This window comes from Salvia hispanica, chromosome 2 (assembly GCF_023119035.1).
Source record: "Salvia hispanica cultivar TCC Black 2014 chromosome 2, UniMelb_Shisp_WGS_1.0, whole genome shotgun sequence".
Taxonomy (NCBI): domain Eukaryota; kingdom Viridiplantae; phylum Streptophyta; class Magnoliopsida; order Lamiales; family Lamiaceae; genus Salvia; species Salvia hispanica.
In genome coordinates, this window is record NC_062966.1 from 10364107 (window position 1) to 10372325 (window position 8219).

At 38.6% G+C, this 8219-nt stretch overlaps 1 long non-coding RNA gene across 1 annotated transcript; it reads right to left on the reverse strand.

Moving 5' to 3' along the window:
* Positions 1–6172: 6172 nt before the first annotated feature.
* Positions 6173–7523, reverse strand: LOC125204293. Its single transcript, XR_007173534.1, has 3 exons — positions 7002–7523; positions 6699–6923; positions 6173–6539 (listed from the first exon to the last, which is right to left on the reverse strand). It is a non-coding gene; the product is annotated as an uncharacterized LOC125204293 (long non-coding RNA).
* Positions 7524–8219: the final 696 nt, after the last annotated feature.

An 8219-nucleotide genomic window follows, 5' to 3' on the forward strand; every position in this document is an offset into this window, starting at 1 on the left:
TTTCTTAGAATTGGTTCTTTGTTGAAATGATACTATGTTGTTTTCTAAGTTATTTCAATTATTTAAATATTTTGGTCAAAGATGTGTGTTTCCCCCTTTCTTCCCCGCTTCTTTAATCATCCCCTAGTCGCGATCAACCGTGTTTTCTATCCTTAGAAAATACGGGCGTGACAAAGTGGTATCAGAGCAATTTTTCTTTCCGCTCTGGACCCAAGAGTCTTCTTTCTGTCTTGATCTAGATTTGTATCCTTAGATCAAAATAAATAAATGAATAAATAAATTTTAAAGTGTCAATGGCTCAACATCCGACCGTCGCGCTCAACCTGAAAAGAGGTAAAAAAAAATATTCTTGGAAAAAGAAGTGAAGGATGTTTTGTATAGAAAGTGAAGAACTATTTTGTTATGTTGAGAAAAGAACGAGTTTTTGGAAGTTTTTGCAATGTGTTTGATTTATATAATAAAAAAAATGGAAAGAATTTTGAGGTGAATGTTTTCAGTGGTAATAACTAGTTGTTTTGGTGGAAATTTGGTTGAGGAAAATAATTATGTTGAGGAAAATTGTTGAAAATTTCAGAAATCTTTGAACTTTACATGAAAGCATGCTAGTTCGTTTCTTTTGGGAAATTGAGATATTGAAGTGAATGAGAAGTATGACGTTGTTTTGTCTTAAGATGTATAAAGATATGCGTTTATGCATGATTAGCTATGTGGTATATGAATAACGTTTTAATTAATAGAGTATGGACAGTAAAGTATGAAATATATTGCGAATTTGTTGATAGAATGGAAGTATGATGCTATGAACTTTGTATGCAAACATAGGATGCCCAAGATGTCTGTTAGATTGAACGATATCGAACTTAGTTGTTACAACTGCAATATCACTTTTCTGAGTGATAGGACAAATGAAAATATGTGGTGCGAATTCGAACTTAATTGGATAATTACAAATTCACTATTGTCTTTATGAACGATAAGAATAACGAGAATGTGAAGAGACATTACGTACGATAATGAGTTCAAGAGGAAAAGGTGTGCAAATTGAAGAGAAGTTCCGAACGAGAAAATATTCGAGACAAGAGGAGATGTTAAATGATTTAATCCTGCAACGGGGGTGAAGATCATACATGCGATCTAATAAGTTAAACCCAATCTTATGTCAAAAGTAGCGATGCAACGAAAACAACTGTTATTGCATGTTGAGAGCGGGAGTATAATTACAATGTTTTTAAGAGAATGATTGTTATGACGTGCAAAGAATATTATGAAGATATGGATTCTGATCATCGTTATTGGTGGTAACAACACGAAGAATCTCAACTTGGAATCTACAGTTTCTTAGAACGATGTTACCATGTTTCGGCTTGTGAGAGATGAACGAGGGAGTGCGACCTTAATAGCTAGAATGAATGATTTTAATCAACAGTACTTACTTGGATTCTAAGAAGTTCTTTTTGGGACCTTTCGAATAACCATGAGCTCTTGTCTATTTAACACCTTGTTTGACTCATACTTTGCAAGTAATGCCCATTATTTATTTTCCTACATCAAGTCATGACTCACTTTCAGTTCTTGGAAATTGAGGTTTCCCCTTATAACTTCACACGCTTTGATTGGTTGTAATCTTCTTTGACTCGTCATTCACAAGAAAAATATTGTGACCTTGTGAGCCTTCGCCATTGAACATCATTCCTAATGTTGCTTGCAGATATGTTTTCTATAGAAGATTAAACTTCTTCGAACTGTTATTCAGCTTTTCATTTTGCAACCATGTATGTGGCATGTTCTTTCTTATAGAAGTGAAATTCTTTTTGGTCCAGTCCACTACATGTATCGTTTCCATATTAGAACTTTTCTTTATGTAAAACGAAGTTAAGGCCTACATTTTGTACTTTCCTTAACAGATTTAATCCACTTGATTTTCTCAAAAGTCCCCATGACTATGGCTGCCTTTCACAAACTTATGTACTCATTGATGTGATATCATTATTCTATACAATGATTTTCGTTGAACCATGATTAGTGCTGCTTCGTGACAACTGCCTATGTTTCTAAATTCTCATGCAACTAATCATTTTCGGTTGTGACATGTTTGAATCATTATCCGTTGATGTCTGGACCTTTCAAATTTGGTCGGACAACTGATTATCATGTTGGGTAGCCTACTATGGGAATTGAGATTTAATTCGATTCCATCCTATATTCATAACCTATCTTGTGTTCTTTCAAGCTCTCGTTGGAAGTAAATTCTCAAACTCTATTGGGATGATCCAAACCAATTGTTACAAGTTAGCGTAGAGATTCAAAACAAAAGTCGAGTTGAAATTGTAATTCTTGTTTCGTTGAGTGATTCTGGAACTTTTCTAATTTAAAGACACTTTCTTTTAACAGTGTTGTGATAATTTGAAATTGGTCCATATCCAAGCTAAGACTGTTTGATTAAATTTTGAGTCCTTGATACATATTCTGAGTTCTGGATACAACGTGAGGAAAGGCAAAAGCTTGAAGATACACGTGGGAAATAAGTTTTTATAGACAGACACACACTGAAATGATACACCAACCAGAAGTGTAGACATGACCAATAGAACGAGAGTGGAATAGATTGCATTTACGAACCGCTTGTAATGAGCTGCTAAGAAATTGAATGTCGTGTTATGTGCACAGATAATGATATTGGAGAAAATAATGTTAAGGAAAATTTTAGGCACACAGGCCTAATTGTCTTGTACGGTGTAGTGATCTATATGAAACTAGTTGATCGATCGATATGAGGATGATGAAAAAAAAAAAAAAAAAAAAAAAAACTAAGTGAACCACGAGGAATGGAGTATTTAAATATCACTGCTACAATACGACAATTGTGGCGAAAATACGAGGATGCTAACAAGGTAAATACCATCAACTAAGAGAGAAACGTTCGAGACGAGATATGTAGAGTAGGAAAAGCAATCGAATGAAAGAACGCGTGGTAGCCCTCCACCTCCTCAACCCAAGTAGAGAGTTAGTAACATTATAATAGGAATTTTTGCATACGCAGAAAATGGAAGGAATGTTAGAAAAAAAAAATATTTAATGATATGTTGGAAACTCACGTTGGATTACCTTTCGTGACAAATCGACAGTCGTAGTTTACAATTGACTAGGAGCCATGATCAACCTTAGATATCTAAGACAACATACAAAATGATGACTAAAGAGTTTGAAGAACTCAAGATGCAACTGCAAGAATTGTAAGACCTGGGTTTCATCAAATTCAGTGTGCCACCTTGGGGTGCACCAATACTATTTCTTAGGAATAATGACAGAACGTTGAAAATGTGCATAAATTATCGAGACCTGAACGAGATGACACTTTAATCAGCTTCCACTATATCTAAGAACACGTTTCCACTATCGAGAATAGATTATCAGCTTCGAGGAGCTGGTGTCTTTGTGAAAATGGATTTGAGATCTGGGTACCATCAACTAAGAGTCCGGCAAGAAGGTGTACCCAAGACGACTTTTCGAACTAGGTACGACCACTATGAGTTTATAGTGATGCCTTTCGGATTAACAAATGCCCCGACTGTATTTATGGACCTTATAAATTGTGTGTTCCATCAATACTTGGACAAGTTCGTCCTAGTCTTCATAGACGATGTACTTATTTACTCAAAGAACGAGGAGGAACATGAAGAACATTTGAGGACCACCTTGGAGACGCTAAGGGCCGAGAAACTCTATCTAAGTTCAGCAAGTGCGAGTTTTGTCTTAAGGAAGTGAATTTCCTTGGACACATAGTAACCGCGGATGGAATTCGAGTGGACCCTGCAAAGGTGGAAGCGATACAACAATGGAAGTCACCGACTACACCAAATGAGATTCATCGAGGGATTTTCAAAGATAGCAAGGCCAATGACTCAACAATTGAAGAACGGAGTCAAAGTGAATTGGACACCGGAATGTGAGGCGAGTTTTCAGTTGTTGAAGAAGAAGTTGACCACCGCACCGATTCTCGCTGTGCCAGAGCCGGACACTAACTATGTGGTGTATACTGATGCATCGAAGGTTGGACTTGGATGTGTACTTATGCAGAATGGGAAAGTGATTGCGTATGCATCAAGGCAGTTGAGGCCACATGAGTTGAACTACCCTACGCATGACTTGGAGTTGGCAGCAGTAGTACATGCCTTGAAGATTTGGAGACATCATCTTTATGGAGTTCGCTGTGAAATATACACGGACCACAAAAGCCTCAAGTACTTCTTCGAACAGAAGGATTTGAACATGCGCCAACGTAGATGGCTCGAGTTAGTGAAGGATTACATTGTAGCATAAACTACCACCCAGGAAAGGCGAACGTAGTGGCTGATGCTCTAAGTAGAAAGTCTCAACTTCAATTAGCCACTTTTCTCACAAATGAAGATCACTTGATACGAGAGTTTGGTAGGATGCGATTGGAAGTCGTGAGGGCACCCGAGACAGTGCAAGGAAGGATCGCCACCTTGGTGATGGAACCTGACCTAAGAGCTAGAATTGTCGAGGCTCAAAGACGCGATACTCTACTAGAGAAAATCCGTTCGGGAGTGAGGGCAGGAGAGCAAGAAATTTTTCACGAAGAGGCGGATAATGCCCTCACCTACAAGGGAAGGTTGTGTGTGCCTAAAGACGAAAGACTTAGAAATGAAATCATGAGGGAAGCGCATGAAACACTGTATACTGCTCATCCGGGGAGTACAAAGATGTATCAAGATTTGAAGAGACAGTTTTGGTGGAATGGCATGAAAAGCATGTTGCGGCATTTGTGGAGAGGTGTCTAGCATGTCAACAAGTGAAAGCCCTACATCAACGACCCTATGGAAGACTGCAACCACTTGAGATTCCAGAATGGAAATGGGAGCACATTGCAATGGACTTCGTGACAGGATTACCGAGATCTCAACGAGGAAACACAGTTATTTGGCTGACTATTGATCGTCTCACCAAATCTGCCCACTTTTGTGCCGGTTCGTGATACTTATAGAGCTAATAAGTTGTCTAAGATGTATGTGTGAGAGATCATACGCTTACATGGAGTGCCGGTGACTATTACATGTGATCGTGATTCGAAGTTTACATCTAGATTTTGGATGAGCCTGCAGCGAGAGTTAGGCACCAAGTTGAATTTCAGTACTGCGTTACACCCACAGACTGATGGACAAACGGAAAGGACGATACAGACTTTGGAGGACATGTTAAGAGCCGTAGTGCTAGATCGAGGGGTAGGTTGGGAGAATATATTGCCACTAATAGAGTTCGCTTACAACAATAGTTATCAGACGATTATTAACATGGCCCCGTATGAGGCATTGTATGGGAAGAAATGTAGATCTCCACTTTATTGGGATGAAGTGGGTGAGAGAAGAGTCCTTGGACCCGAATCTGTGGAAGAAATGATAGAGATTGTCCGACAAATCCGTGAGAGGATCAAGGAAGCTCAGGATCGACAGAAATCGTATGCTGATGTTCGAAGAACCGATCTACAGTTCGAAACTGGTGATAAAGTCTTTCTAAAAGTAGCTCCTTCTAAAGGGATAACTCGGTTCGGTGTGAAGGACAAGTTGAGACCACGATTTATTGGACCGTATGAGATTCTTGATAGAGTAGGTCCCGTAGCGTATAGATTGGCGCTACCACCATGTTTTGGGAATGTGCACGACGTCTTCCATGTGTCACAATTGAGGAAGTATGTGTTCGATCCTAGTCACATAATTCATCAAGAAGAGATGATGATCTTGAATCCAAATTTGAGTTATGAAGAGAAGCCCGAAGCTATTCTAGATCGGAAGGTGCAAGAGTTGAGAAACAAGTCTATCGCTTCAGTGAAGGTACGGTGGAGAAATCATGGTATTGAGGAAGCTACGTGGGAATTAGAAGATAAAATGAAGGAGAAATACCCGGAACTGTTCGAATGATCTAACCAAATTTCGGGACGAAATTTTTGTGAAGGTGGGTAGATTGTAACACCCGTCTTTTTAGAACCTCTTCACGTTGAGTTTTGTTTTGAGAACGAGCGAGTGATAGACCTTAAATAAAATACTGTCTTTGTTTCGATTGACTGTGAATGAAATTAGTGAATGCTTGATCGTTGTTGGTTAATCGCGTGGTGAAAGTATTCGGCGAGATTGATGTGAGTGCCGTCGATGGGAATATTAGGTGTTCTTATTTAATCACCAAAATACTAAAAATAAAATACCAATAAATACTCTAAACCAAATATTTGGGCTTATCTTTTTACCTCCCATGTTTCTAGCTTTTATTCCTTTTTGGTTGACCGATTTTGAGAAGCCAAAATATAAATTAATTATTCTTCTACTACAGTCAAATTCTTAGTCAAAATACATTCCCTCTCCTAAATCCACGTCTCCACCTTGCTCCCACTACCAAAAATCTCTCAACAAACCAATCAAATCTCTATATTATACATCTCCTCCCACAATCTCAGCAGTCCGTCGTCCCTGCAGTTTTCTTCCCTTTCAGTGAAGGTAATTTCTTCCCCTCCCATTGAATTCGAAAATCTGCATATTGGTCGATTCCATAATCAAAATTCTCGAAATCACAGTGTGGAGGAGAAACGCAACGAGTTGTGATTTTTTTTTCAATATCTTCTCTTCTGCAAGTTCTGCTTCTTCCGCGAAGTGGGAAGGAGAAATCAAGAGAGTGTGACTTTTCAATACCTTCTGCTTGTGCAAATTTTCTTCTCTTCAAAGGTATATCCTTAATCGCTGAAATCCTCCACATCATGGTCACATATATTTCACAGTAGATCACAGCCCGGAAAAGTTTTGGAATTTAATTCCTTGAAACTTGTTGAATGATAATCTTTTTCCTCCTAAAGCTTCGATCTTTAAGGCTTTAGAAGCCGTCTCCTGTTTCTTTTCAATTTCAATTAAATCATGTGTCTGCCCATTTAATAATTGCAATCAATCAATTAGAATTTTGAGATAAAAGTTTGGATTGGGAAAAGGGGAGAGACCTACTGTTGGGAGTAGCGGTGCCGCGACGGAGGAGCTGACCGCCGGGATCGGTGGCGGACAGTGGCGGTGACGGAGAGGCCGTGACTGCAGCAGCGACGAAGGCTGTTGCGGCGTCGATTTTTGGAACGAGAGATGAGAGTCCTTTGGTTACTTCTGTTTTTGTGAGAAAGAGGGAGGGAGCTATGACGGATAGGAATTATGCCTCTGTGAAATAATTTGGGAGATAATTTGGGATTGTTCCTGCATTGTGAATTGTTAGGAGAATTTCAGAGAGAAGTTTGAGAATGGGGGAGATGGAGATAGAGATAGAGATAGAGATAGAGACGAGAGGAAGATATAGGCGTGGCTAAATGGCAGAGGATATATACATGTGATGATTTGGGAGATGTACTACTTTTTTTTTTTTTTTCCTTTTCTTTAGTTGATAAAAGTGTTAAGTTGGGAGTATACTAAAATATATACATGAGTTTGATAGGGAGTACAGACGTGAGTATGGCTGGGAGTAATATATATTAAATGACTAATGCTATTCTTTTCCTTAATTCTTGTTTAATAGAGTTGACCGATTAGTGTTGGGTTAGTTTATCTCATTAAGTAAAATTTATGTGAATCGCTTGGCCTATTTTTAGTAATAACCGAGACTTGTATGTTGGCCACCATTGGGTTTTGTGCTTGATTAATGAGTCTGTTTTATTATTTGTGAATGAGGGATAAATTTTTCAGACACACATGCATGTATTGTCTTTAATTAAATTATTTAGCAAAGCCTGATTTTTTTTGCATATCATGTTATTTTGAAAAGGGTAAAATTTTGCACGTTGTTGAGGTTGGGACATGAAGTTTGTGGAGGAGCTAAGCTTTTGAGGTGGGCTTTCGTTTTAAATAAGGACTATGTCCTAAATACTATTTTTATGTGAAAGGAGGTGAAAATTGTTTGTCTTGCCATGTTTTGTGTTTGAATGAACCTATCTGAAGTGGCTATGCCATGTATGTTTAATCGAATTCGGGTCCCAGTAGGGCCGCAAACCCTGCTCGGACTAGTGTACACCCAGTAGATCGTGCGCTATCTCTTTGGAGTTGGCCGGTCTAGTGACTTGGTTCGTGGCCACGTTCCTTGTCATGTATGTTCAGATATGGTGATGGTGATGTGGATGGAAAATGGTTGCAACCGAAATTTATGTGAAAATGCTTTTAGTGACTTGGGTTCTTTTCATTTAAAAC